Source organism: Symphalangus syndactylus, chromosome 18, assembly GCF_028878055.3.
Source record: "Symphalangus syndactylus isolate Jambi chromosome 18, NHGRI_mSymSyn1-v2.1_pri, whole genome shotgun sequence".
Classification (NCBI taxonomy): domain Eukaryota; kingdom Metazoa; phylum Chordata; class Mammalia; order Primates; family Hylobatidae; genus Symphalangus; species Symphalangus syndactylus.
In genome coordinates, this window is record NC_072440.2 from 45,882,364 (window position 1) to 45,895,854 (window position 13,491).

Sequence of the window (13,491 nt, forward strand, 5' to 3'; positions counted from 1 at the left end):
TTTCTAGACATGGACTGTATCAACCCAACACTTTTATTAAGCAGCTTCGACAGGGTTTTTGAGATGACAGCTTGTCGAGATTCAGCTTAGCAATGTACAGTTTTATTTCACAGTTGGAACTTTTGGTTTTAATACTTTTAGGACTTTATTCATTAATGCAACACACTTTTTGTTGAACACCTACTATGTACCAAGGATTGATATAGCTGTAAATATGACATACTTAGTCTCTGTCTTTGTAGTATTTTAATTCCTGTAACACTTGTTAAATTGGATTATTTTTATGACCGTAGAGAATTAGAGGGGGTGAGGGATTTTATTATATTAAAATTGCAATTTGAGTCTCTAGATTTTAGAAAATTTGTTCTTGATCCTAATTTCTGGTTTTTAGCCCTCCTAATTTAGAATTGTTTTTGAATGCTGTTTAGCTTCTGTGACCATTAATAAAACTAAAAATCTAACCATGTCTTGTTTTGCCTTTTTTTAAGCATCTTTGTAAATAGAACTTTGTAAAGCTAACACTTTTTATTCTGCTATTTTGCTGCTACAACAATGAAGCATGTGTCTAGCACACAAAGGTGCTTCCAAAGTGCAAAATCAAACTCTTGTCAATTACCTACTGTTCTTTTCATCCTCTCTGTATTCAAAGGGCTTTGCCTCCTCTAGAACAGCCTTGTCTCATCCTGTCTGTTGATCAAACAAATGACTTATATTTGAAATGTTGAATGTTTAGTCTCCAAGAGGAAAATTCTTATTCAGCAGCAGTCTCTTGTGTTTTATTCCACCTAACAGTTAAAGCGGCTGCATGTCTGCCACGATTCACAGGCCCAGACAGAGGCAGTAACCTGTAAGCATATAACCTGCTGGGTTTTGTTGTTGTTGTTACTGTTTGACCTAGGAAGGTAGCAGTGAGTTTTAACTGGGGTTCGAGAGGCTGCTTTGATTTTCTGTCATTGAGGACTGGGAACTTGGAAAGGCCCCTTTATGCCCATGATTTATTCCAAAATGGTACTTGGGCAAAGTCGTTCCTTTAGCAGGAGTTAACACATTTTGGATTTAGAACACTTTTACAAAATCTATACTAACACTGTTCACATTTCCTTGAACACCTAAAGGCCATATTATTCCTGCTCACCAGTCTTAAGCCCCATGCTAGATGTGACCCTTAGAGAACCATGACACGTCCCTTATGCTGTTTACTGGCCCAGATGTTCAGGTCAGATCACAAAAATTAACTGAAATAGAAACCTATTTCCATTCCATTTGTTAATTTCAAATCACCCAATTTTTTTTTTTTTTTTTTCTTTTTTGAGACAGAGTCTGGCTCTGTCTCCCAGGCTGGAGGGCAGTGGCCCGATCTCGGCTCACTGCAAGCTCCGCCTCCTGGGTTCAAGCAATTCTCCTGCCTCAGCCTCCCGAGCAGCTGGGACTGCAGGCGTCTGCCTCCCCGTCCGGCTAATTTTTGTATTTTTAGTAAAGACAGGGTTTCACCACATTGGCCAGGCTGGTCTCGAACTCCTGACCTTGTGATCCGCCCTTCTCAGCCTCCTAAAGTGCTGGGATTACAGGCGTGAGCCACACCGCACCCAGTCAGAGTCACCCAAATTTTTTATTTTTTATTTTTATTTATTTTTTTGAGATGGAGTCTCGCTCTGTCCCCCAGGCTGGAGTGCAGTGGTGCAATTTCGGCTCACTGCAAGCTCCACCTCCCGGGTTCATGCCATTCTCCTGCCTCAGCCTCCCGGAGTACAGGCGCCCGCCACTGCGCCCAGCTAATTTTTTTGTGTGTTTTTAGTAGAGACAGGGTTTCACCGTGTTAGCCAGGATGGTCTCAATCTCCTGACCTCGTGATCCACCTGCCTCGGCCTCCCAAAGTACTGGTGTGTCCGGAATTGGTGGGTTCTTGGTCTCACTGACTTCAAGAATGAAGCCGCCGACCTTCGCGGTGAGTGTTACAGCTCTTAAGGTGGTGCGTCTGGAGTTTGTTCCTTCTGATGTTCAGATGTGTTCGTAGTTTCTTCCTTCTGGTGGGTTCGTGGTCTCACTGGCTCAGGAGTGAAGCTGCAGACCTTCGCAGTGAGTGTTACAGTTCTTAAGGCGGCGCGTCTGGAGTTGTTTGTTCCTCCCTGTGGGCTCGTGGTCTCGCTGGCTTCAGGAGTGAAGCTGCAGACCTTCGCGGTGAGTGTTACAGCTCATAAAAGCAGTGTGGACCGAAAGAGTGAGCAGTAGCAAGATTTATTGCAAAGAGCAAAAGAACAAAGCTTCCACAGTGTGGAAGGGGACCTGAGTGGGTTGCCACTGCTGGCTCTGGCTGCCTTTTATTCTCTTATCTGGCCCCACCCACGTCCTGCTGATTGGTAGAGCCGAGTGGTCTGTTCTGACAGGGTGCTGATTGGTGCGTTTACCATCCCTGAGCTAGACATAAAAGTTCTCCACATCCCCATCAGATCAGTTAGATACAGAGTATCGACACAAAGGTTCTCCAAGGCCCCACCAGAGCAGCTAGATACAGAGTGTCGATTGGTGCATTCACAGACCCTGAGCTAGACACAGGGTGCTGATTGGTGTGTCTGCAAACCTTGAGCTAGATACAGTGTGCTGATTGGTGCATTTACAATCCTTGCGCTAGACATAAAGGTTCTCCAAGGCCCCACCAGAGCAGCTAGATACAGAGTGTCGACTGGTGCATTCACAGACCCTGAGCTAGACACAGGGTGCTGATTGGTGTATTCACAATCCCTGAGCTAGACATAAAGGTTCTCCACATCTCCACCAGACTCAGGAGCCCAGCTGGCTTCACCCAGTGGATCCTGCACTGGGGCTGCAGGTGGAGCTGCCTGCCAGTCCCGCGCCCTGCGCTCGCACTCCTCAGCCCTTGGCTGGTCAATGGGACTGGGCGCCGTGGAGCAGGGTGTGGCACTCGTCGGGGAGGCTCGGGCCCGCACAGGAGCCCATGGAGGGGGTGGGAGGCTCAGGCATGGCCGGCTGCAGGTCCCGAGCCCTGGCCCGGTGAGAAATCGAGTGCAGCACCAGTGGGCTGGCACCGCTGGGGGACCCAGTACACCCTCCGCAGCTGCTGGCCCGGGTGCTAACCCCCTCATTGCTTGGGGCCAGCAGGGCTGGCCGGCTGCTCTGAGTGACGGGCCTGCCAAGCCCACGCCCACCCAGAACCCCAGCTGGCCCGCAAGCACCGCGTGCAGCCCCGGTTCCCGCTCGCGCCTCTCCCTCCACACCTCCCCGCAAGCTGAGGGAGCTGGCTTCCACCTTGGCCAGCCCAGAAAGGGGCTCCCACACTGCAGCGGTGGGCTGAAGGGCTCCTCAAGTGCCGCCAAAGTGGGAGCCCAGGTGGAGGAGGCGCTGAGAGCGAGCGAGGGCTGTGAGGACTGCCAGCACACTGTCACCTCTCACTGGGATTACAGGCATGAGTCACCACGCCTGGCCCAAATTTTTTATTTTTTAATTTATGGATTTATTTTTTAGAGATAAGCTCTTATGTTCCCCCATGCTCGCCTCTAACTCCTAGGCTGTAGCAATTCTCCCCTGACTCAGCCTCCAGATCAAATTTTTAAGTAAAACAGTAGGATCCAATGAAGTCATATAAGATCAGCGATTAATCAAAATATGTGGTTTGTAATTGGGTGTCTGCTTCTAATGAAATAAGGGGCAGTGGTCATCAGTGTCTGCTGATGTCACAGAAGCAACCATGCATAGTTACGTGCTTCCAGATAGAAGTGTGAAATACCACCGAGGAAGTATTCATGCCAAAAATTGAACCTGAGTCTGATCAACCCTCTGGATCTAACAATTTGTAGAAAATACAGAAAGAGAGGAATGGGTTAAATGACACATGGTGACACAATAATCAAAATCCAGACTATTGGAAATTTAAACAAATGAGCTGGTTTACTAAATGGCAAGGTGGAAAAAAGAAATAGAGGGAGGAAATCTGTAGATTAAATGAGTATGAAGAGCTCCATCAACCAATTACGGAGTATGGGGCTTATTTGGATTCTGTTTCAAACTAGCAAAATGTAAAAGATACAATTTGAGACAATTGGAGAAATTTAAGCACTTGTTGAATATTTTATGAATTAAGGAATCCTTGATTACTAAGCTCTTTTAGGCGTGATTATGAAATTGTGGTTGTGTATTTTTTTAAAGGAGTCCTTATTTATTAGGGGCACATACTGAGATCTTTATGGATGAAATATTATGATGCTCAAGATTTACTTTGAAATAATCTATTAGGTGGAGAGAGAAATAGAAGTAGGTGGGGATTAGATGAAATAAGATTGTTTGTGAGTGACAGCTGTTGAAGCCAAATCATGGTGAAGGAGGATAGTGATACCTTGTTTTCTGTCTCTAAATGTGTAATTGACATTCCCCCACCCCGTTTTATGCCTCTGAATATGTAATTGACATTTTCCCCAAAAAGTTTTAAAAGAAAGAAAGGAAAGAGAAAATGAAGAGAGTAAAAAGACAAGCCACAGAATAGAAGATATTTTCAACACAAACCCAAGACTGTTACCAGGATATTTATTCAGAGCTCCTCTAAATCGCTAAGAAAAAAAAAACAAAAAAACAAAAACAAAACAAAACAAAAAACAATGGAAACATGAGCAAGCAACTTGAACAGGCACTTCATAAAGGAAGAGGATATCCAATTGGTCAGTAAGTTTATTAGTAGTGAGGTGCAAATAAAAACTACCATGTTCAGGCACTGCACACTCACCAGAATAGCTAAAGTTAAAGATAACACCAAGAAAAAGAAAATAAGAGGGAGAAAAAAGAAATGTGTCCATCTGGCATGTTAATCACCACTGAAAATTTGTGTCCTGACTCCAAGAAGGAGGTTTGTAGCATGGTGACTAATCCCACAGTGTTTGGAGTCACCCAGAATTGGCTTAGAGTTTGGCTGGACCCCTTGCTAGTTACATGACACTGGACAAATCATTTAAATGTTTGTGTTTCGGTTCTCTCGTCCACAGTGGAGATAACATGCCTTCTTCACAGGGTTATCATGAGGATTAAATAAAATCATGCACATAAAGTGCTTCTTATGGTGTCTGGCACACAGGAAACATTCAATAAATGGTGACGATGATGATTCCAGTAATGTCTGTTTGAAGGAATCTTTGCATTTCCGAGGTAGAAAGCTCTGCGAGAGCTGAGGTGGGTTGGGAGGTGCAAATGATGAGGTTTTACAACCAATGAGTTTATATAATGGCTGCAACAACATTGGTCTTGGAAACCCAGTCTCACTGGTCCTGGAGCTTTTGTAGATCAAGTAAATACACCTCCTTCCAATGGCCGAACTTCCATTTTTCATCATTCAACTGCCCACACATTGATTTATTCATTCAACAAACACTGATTGAATGTATATTATGTGCAAGGCACTGAGCAATATGTATTAAAGAAAGGTAAAACCAAATACATTTAATCTGATATAGTGCTCAGGACGAAATATTTGCTATTTAAATATGTTTATTTCTTCAGAGGTCATTGGTTCTTTCTAGTACTATCTGTGTCATCATTCACTTATAAGTCACAGAAGAGCAATGATTATGTCTCTTTGTTGCCTTTTAAAATCTACAGCACTCAATAAGAAAATTTCATGAATATTTGTAACTAGCTAACCACCTCAAGTTGAAAACAAGGGTTCCAAATCATACATTTTTTAAAAATAGGGCTGGGATTACAAAAAGGTGAGGTTTACCATCAATGATTATAAAAGAGATTCATGTTCCTTATGGAAAATACAAAGGAGAAAATAGAAAATAACTAATCCTAGAAAGAATCACATTAACATTGTGATGCATATCCTTTTAATTTTTGTATATACTTTTATAAAATGGGAGTCATACTATGTATATTAATATATTATTTTGGAACATGGTTTTTTTTTTTTTGAGACAGAGTCTCGCTCTGTTGCCCAGGCTGGAGGGCAGTGGCATGATCTTGGCTCATTGCAAGCTCCGCCTCCCAGGTTCACGCCATTCTTCTGCCTCAGCCTCCAGAGTAGCTGGGACTACAGGTGCATGCCACCACACCCGACCAATTTTTTCTATTTTTTAGTAGAGACAGGGTTTCACCATGTTAGCCAGGATGGTCTCGATCTCCTGACCTCATGATCCACCCACCTTGGCCTCCGAAAGTGCTGGGATTACAGGCGTGAGCCACCGCGCCCGGCGGTGGAACATGCTTTTTATTTACTAACATATTAGAAGCATTTTCCATGCTGTTTAATTTTTTCCTAAAACATGATTTTTAATGGCTGCCTAGCACTTAGCAATACCATTATTGCAATGGTTCCATATTGTTGGATATTTGGATCTCTGTTTTAAATGTCTTTGTGTAAGAATATTTGTGCACATTCCTTGATGCTTTTTGTAGAATGGATACTTACAAGTGGAATTCCAGGGTCAAAAACTGTAAACACTTTGAAAGTTTTTAAAACATAATTCTCAAATTGCCCTCCTTAGCTGTAACAATTCATGATTTCTACCAGTGATTAGAGGCTGGTTCCTATTTTTCTATTACCTGTGACTTTGGGCTATGGAATTATTTTAAGCTATCCTGATTTAATAGGTGAAAGTGAAATCTTGTTTTAGTTTGCTTTTCTGATAACCTACATTCTAGCTAGACTTTACACAAACAAAACAGCTTTGGCCATCATTTCCTGGGGGAGTGTGAGAACTGAACAGTATTTAATTTTTTTTTTTTTTTTTTTGAGACAGAGTCTCGCACTGTCGCCTGGGGCTGGAGTGCATTGGCACGATCCGCCTCCCAGCTTCAAGCGATTCTCCTTGCATCAGCCTCCTGAGTAGCTTGGATTACAGGCACCTGCCACCAAGCCTGGCTAATTTTTTTGTATTTTTAGTAGAGATAGGGTTTCACTACATTGGCCAGGCTGGTCTCAAACTCCTGACCTCATGATCTGCGTGCCTCAGCCTCCCAAAATGCTGGGATTACAGGTATGAGCCAGCATACACAGCCAACAATATTTAATTCTATGCACTAAATTGTTTAACTCGAACACTTCCCTCCCACCTTTACATGATGTTGACCACAGGATAGATATGCAATATATGTTATATATGTTTTTGTAGAGTGGAAAGACACAAATAAACACCATGTACTTGTGATTAATCCAATGTAGAAAATAAGTGTGAAAGGAGGGGAAGAAAGGAAAAAGAGTAGAGGCACAAAAGAGGCAAAGATCGTACATGGTAGTCCCTTGCCCAAAAGGAGAGAATGAAAACACAAAGGGGAAGGCAGGCTGAAGTTAAATTGTGGAAAGCCTTGAATGCCAGGATGAGGAAGTGGGGTGAAATGTAGTGGGCAGTGGGGACCCACTGAATGCTTTAAAGAAGAGCAGCATAATCAAAACATTTACTTAGGGAAAGTAGCCTGGGCAGAGGGTGGGTTGAACGGAGAAGCTCTAGGGTGGTCACAGGTAACAGGGAGGCAAGGAAATGTGTTAATATGAGAGGTGTAGCAGGAGAACATTTGTCAAAGGGAACAACAAAACTACTAAGGCCAAACTGAGGAGCTGAGGTAATGAAGAAAGAACATGAAAACCAGCCTCCTTGCCCTTGTTACCAACCCATTGCTTCACAGCCCCTTGGTCCTGAACAACAAACACAGGCTTGGATGCCTCCGGAGGTGACTGGGTGAACCTCATGATACTGGCAGATGAGCAAAGGTTATGCAGGGTGCTATTCCCACCCACTCATGGAAGAGTTCCAGAGGTCTGAGGAGCCCCACAAACTGCCCAGAAAGTGCTTTGCTGAACACACTCTAGTTGCCTCAGATAATGGGATTTAATTATAAGCCAACAAATAAACCCACCAACAAATAAAGTGGGCAGGTATCCATTTCTGAGGCTGCATAACTGGGCTGCTGGGCTAACAGGAACTGCATATTTCAAGAGGCAGCAGGACTTTATATCATCCAACAAGAGCTAGATGACAAAAACTTCTCTACTAGTCATTATCCCATTCAGGTACAGCTTCACAGGTGTGCAACCTAGTGCAGGGGTCCCCAACCCCAGGGCCACAGACTCGCCTGTAAGGAACCAGGCCTCACAGCAGGAGGTGGGCAGCAGGAGACCATTACCTGTGAGCTCCACTTGCTGTCAGATCAGCAGTGGCATTAGATTATCACAGGAACGGGAACCCTATTGTGAACTGTGCATGCTAGGATCTAGGTTGCATGCTCTTTATGAGAATCTAATGCCTGATGATCTGAGGTGCAACAGTTTCACCCTGAAACCATCACCCCTGACCCCTCTCTCCCACTGTCCATGGAAAAATTGTCTTCCATGAAACAAGTCCCTGATGTTAATAAGGTTGGGGCCCACTGATCTAATGCATTCACACAATGTCCTGTGTTCAGAAGGGCCATGTGCTTGGCTTAATGCTCTGCTGTCACCATCTTGGAATTCTTAATAACTTTATTATAGCACTTGTGTTGTATTATAAGTAAAGTCCATGGGACAATGGAGCCTTCATGCAAATAGAGGAGATATTGCGATATGCATGTTCTTGTCTGCCTGTTCCTCTGCAGCATTTCCAATGTCCCCTGGGCACAGAATTTCAGTGGATGGACCCGTGATGGACAAGAGTTCAGCAAGGCTCAAAACAGTGCAAAGTAGTTGTGTTGAGTCTATGACCAGAAAGAGAGGACACTGGCATACCTCAGAGGCCATGCTTTCCAACTGAACCCGAACTTGTTTCAAATGCAGAAAGAAGGCAATGGCATTCTAAGGAACATCAACAAGCAAGGAAGCCTATCATATCCCTTCTAATCTGTTTAACTTCCCTGTATTCACCAACCTCTTACACTGAAAATAATGCCATGGAAGGAAGGGGAAGACAGGACAACCCCCAGTTCCAGTTCTTTTCAGTCCTTCCTTCCTTGTCAGTAGCCAGAAGTAGAGTGTTGGTGTAATATGCATGTATCAAGAAGTCAAATAAAAACAGATGGGGCTGGGCCCAGTGGCCCATGTGTGTAACCTCAGCACTTTGAGAGGCCGAGGTGGGTAGATTACTTGAGGTCAGGAGTTCAAGACCAGCCTGGCCAACATGGTGAAACCTAGTCCTTACTGAAAATACCAAAATTAGCCAGGCATGGTGGCAGGCACCTGTAATCCCAGCTACTCGGGAAGCTGAGGCACGAGAATTGCTTGCACCTCGGAGGCAAAGTTGTAGTGAGCCGAGATTGTGCCTCTGCACTCCAGCCTGGGCGATAGAACGAGACTGTCTCAAAAAAAAAAAAAAAAAACCAAAAAACAAAAAACAGATAAGTTAGTTTTGTGCAAAATACAAATGTATGTATGAGCTATAAAATCTCAATTGTGCAATTTCAATGATTCTGCATATGAGTTACAACTACAACTGGCATTTAAAACTGACATTACACAGTGAAAAGGTGAATGGTAACATTTATGCGAATAATTTTAATGTGTCATTTTTCTTGATTTAGAATGACATTGACTAGCAAATAGGAATTACCGTGACTAGGCAAGATCAAAATCTTGGAAGAAAAGAAAAAGCTTTATATCAATGTCACTTTTTCCCAGTTTTTTGAACAAGGAGTCCCACATTTCCATTTTGCACTGGTCTCTGCCAATTATGTAGCCAGCTCTGTCTTCAATACACATATGAGCCTGAAACAAATTTACTGGGTTTGAATTTCGGCATTGAAATTACTTGCTGACCTTGAGCAAATTGTTAACCTTGTCAAGTCTCAGTTTCCTCATCTGTAAAATGAGAATATTGGCAATTTTTTTTAATGGAGTCTCACTCTGTCGCCCAAACTGGAGTGCAGTGGCATGATCTTGGGTCACTGCAACCTCCACCTCCCAGGCTCGAGCAATTCTCCCACCTCAGCCTCCCGAGTAGCTGGGATTACAGGTGTGCACCACCATGCTTGGCTAATTTTTTCTTTGTATTTTAGTAGAGATGGTTTCACCATGTTGCCCAGAGTGGTTTTGAACTCCTCAGCTCAGGCAATCCACCCGCCTCAGCCTCCCAAAGTGCTGGGATTACAGGCATGAGCCACCATGCCCAGCCGGAATGTTAACAATTCATACCACATAACCATAAGGTCTTCATATAGGTTAAATGAAATACTATAAGAAAAAAAAAAAAAACAGCACCTTGTCTGCCCAGTAGTAGATGCTTAATAAATACTAGCTCTTACAATGGCTATAGTATGGTAGCTCTTACACACTAAATTGTTAGTTACTGCAGTTGCTCACCCTGGTGTCCCGCCATATGATGATGCTGACGCAGCATTGCTGTGTGTACTCTACTTTGCCTGCTGACTTCCCCTTTCTGTGATGCATGCAAACTCAGAGGGAAGGTATACCAGTCATTCGCTAATGCAGAGCACTCTTGTTGGACTGATCACTCATAAGTCGCTGCCGTCTTTTAGATGCGGGTTCCAGATAGGGCACCCATCCTTAGTCCCATCGACTGTGGCCAGAAGAGCAGGGTCACATGGTACAAAGCATAAGAAACTCCTTGAAGGAGGCCACAGGGGCACGGCAATCCCTTTAATGCTTCCCCGCAAGGGGCAAGGTAATGAGCAGACACCTTGCTCTGGTAACCCAGGACGAAGTCTGGCTGCCCTCTAAGATGGTTTTTGAAACTTTTGGGAATTAAAAAAATCGGTCCTTTTAATGATTTTGATGTCTACTGGGGATCAGGAAGATGCGTAAGTACATTTCCTTAAATACAACACAACCCTGAAATCATAACACTACCTTTTAAATGCTCAGAAAAAAAGCTACACATTGATATTGACATTATACGCTTGACATTGAAATAGCATTACTCCAGCAGACGTCCGGCAAGGCTTCCAAGGGCGTGGTCTGTAGACGACTGGCAAAACGAAAAAAAAGAGCCTGGAGTACTCTTACAGTGCAGATTCCTGGGCCATGCTCCTAGATCTACTGAATCAGAATCTCTGTGAACGGGAGGCCTAGGCGTCTGTATTTTAACAAACTCCCCAGGCAATTCTGACCATCACTATTTTTAATTGTTTGTGGGCAGCAGAGGGCAGAAGAGGGTGGACAATGATGAAGGAGAACTCGGAATAGGGAAATTTGTTTTTTCTAGGTGCTAATAAACTCAACCCGAGACAGCTGTGTTCTTCCTGAAGTTGTGGTTAAGTATTGCCCAGGAGTTGGAGTATGCAGGTCTTCTGTAGTTCTGGGGCTCTGTGTGCCACACTGCTGTGTTGCCCTTTGGAAAAGCCCTTCTGGAACTGGAATGAGGATTTGGATCTGAGGAAGAGGAACAGGGTCATACTGAGGACTCTGAAGAAAAACAGTTTATGACTCAATGGAGAAGATTATGGTATGCTCTAAGTCAACAGATATGAAACTATGTTATACCTCCCCTTGTGTTGTAGGAAGATGTTCCAGTGGGCACAAGGCAGGATAGTTTTAAGGAAACCGATTTCTATATCTTCAACTCACATAGGTATTTGTTTCTACAATTGGTCTGCCAGAGATTGGGTTGGCGTTTTCCCCTTCGCCTTTCCTTCTTCTTCACAACCTGTCTTCTCCCACTTTGAAAAAGAAAGACCTTTTATCATCCCTTGGAATTGATCAGGCCCCCAGTGACCTGAGAGCTGAAAGACTGGCAGTGTTATGGAAGGAAAAGCAACTGGCAGAGTGACTCTCCTGAAAAGAAATTAATGCTTTAACCAAATGCACTACAACAACCTTCCATCCTTATCTTGTCTTGAAGACTCCTGATAACTTGCATTTTCACAGTTACTCTGGCCAAATCATCCAAGTTATCTGAGTGTGAAAAGCAAAGAGCAAGGGATTCTCCAAATTTTGAAATGCATTCACATTAGAATGCATTCATGACCCCACCACCTCCTTGCAGTAGACAGGGGCTTGTCATCCTAATCCGGAATAGTGGGCTGTTCTCCCACTTCAATACAGTATCTACAGTATGGGGCTGGAAAAGTCATCAAAAGCATTAAAGGTATTAGGGGTGTTTACTCCACATTCCTATCTATCTACTGGCCAATTAACATGATTTGCAGCTGAGAAAATAATACTCTTCTCCGTCAGAGATAAATAGGGTCCCCAAACTGTGAAACAAAGGGGAGAGGGGCAATGATGTTTATAAAAGTTATTGCAAACAAATGCACTTCAAAAGGAGCCGTGGTGACAGATTCTGTTTCACAGCGTCCTCTCAATTCTTCTCAGCCTCTCAAGACCCTTCCTCAGACTCAGCTGGGTGTTTTCACCACTGGTCTGCTGCTTCAAGATGTAGTGCAATGTGTGGAATTAATCTAGTCTATAGCCTAGCCCTGCTCTGTCCAATACAGTAGCTATTAAACACTGGAAAGGTGGCGAGCCCCAACAGAGGTGTGTGTGTATATAAGACACACGCCAGATTGCAAAGACAGCATAAAAAAAGTGAAATATCTCATTTTTGATTTTTATATTGATAGTATAAAATGGAGCTATTTTGGATATGTTGGGTTAAATAAATATATTATTAAAATTTATTTCACCAGTTTCTTTTTTTTTTAATTTTTCTTTTTTCTTTTTCTTTTTTTCTTTTTTTTTTTTCTTTTTTTTTTTTTTTTTTTGAGATGGAGTCTTGCTGTGTCTCCCAGGCTGGAGTGCAGTGGCACAATCTTGGCTCACTGCAAGCTCTGCCTGCCGGGTTCACGCCATTCTCCTGCCTCAGCCTCCCGAGTAGCTGGGATTACAGGTGCCCGCCACCACGCCCGGCTAATTTTTTTGTATTTTTTTTTAGTAGAGACGGGGTTTCACCGCGTTAGCCAGGATGGTCTCGATCTCCTGACCTCGTGATGGGCCCGCCTCGGCCTCCCAAAACACCAGTTTCTTTTTACTTTTTTGCACTGTGGCTACTAGAAAATTTAAAATGACATGTGCCTCCCATTGGTGGCTCACATTATATTTCTATTGGACTGTCTGTCAGTCTGGACTGTGGGTTGAGCAGCCTCAGGGACAGGTTGCTGGGGATGTGGAAGTCCAGGCCTGATTGGTAAGTGAAGTTGGGGTGATTTGGGGCTAGCAGTGACCCCTCTTCCTGAAAAGAGGTATATTTGTGACAACTGCGGCATGTGGAGCCCAGGCTAACAGATTGTAATCCTGCCTTCCTTCTGGTTCTAATACTTAACCTCAAAGGAACCTTAATATTTCAACCAAATGGCATGTGAGATTTCAGTAAGCTGATGGATTGCTCTCCATTCAGCCGTCTCAGAAATCCCACTGAGGTCTCTGCACAGCGAGTTCCAGTTGCCGCCATATCCCAGTGAAAGTCTGGCGCAGCACTGATGAGCTGATGAGATTTTTTTCACTTGTTTGATATTAAATAGGAAAGCCTTTCGAATTAAACGTTTACAGATAGTGTGAAAATTGGAAGTGTGAGTTTTAGCTGAGCCAACTACAGCAGATCGAAAGATTGCACTTGCCTGCTGGTGAGA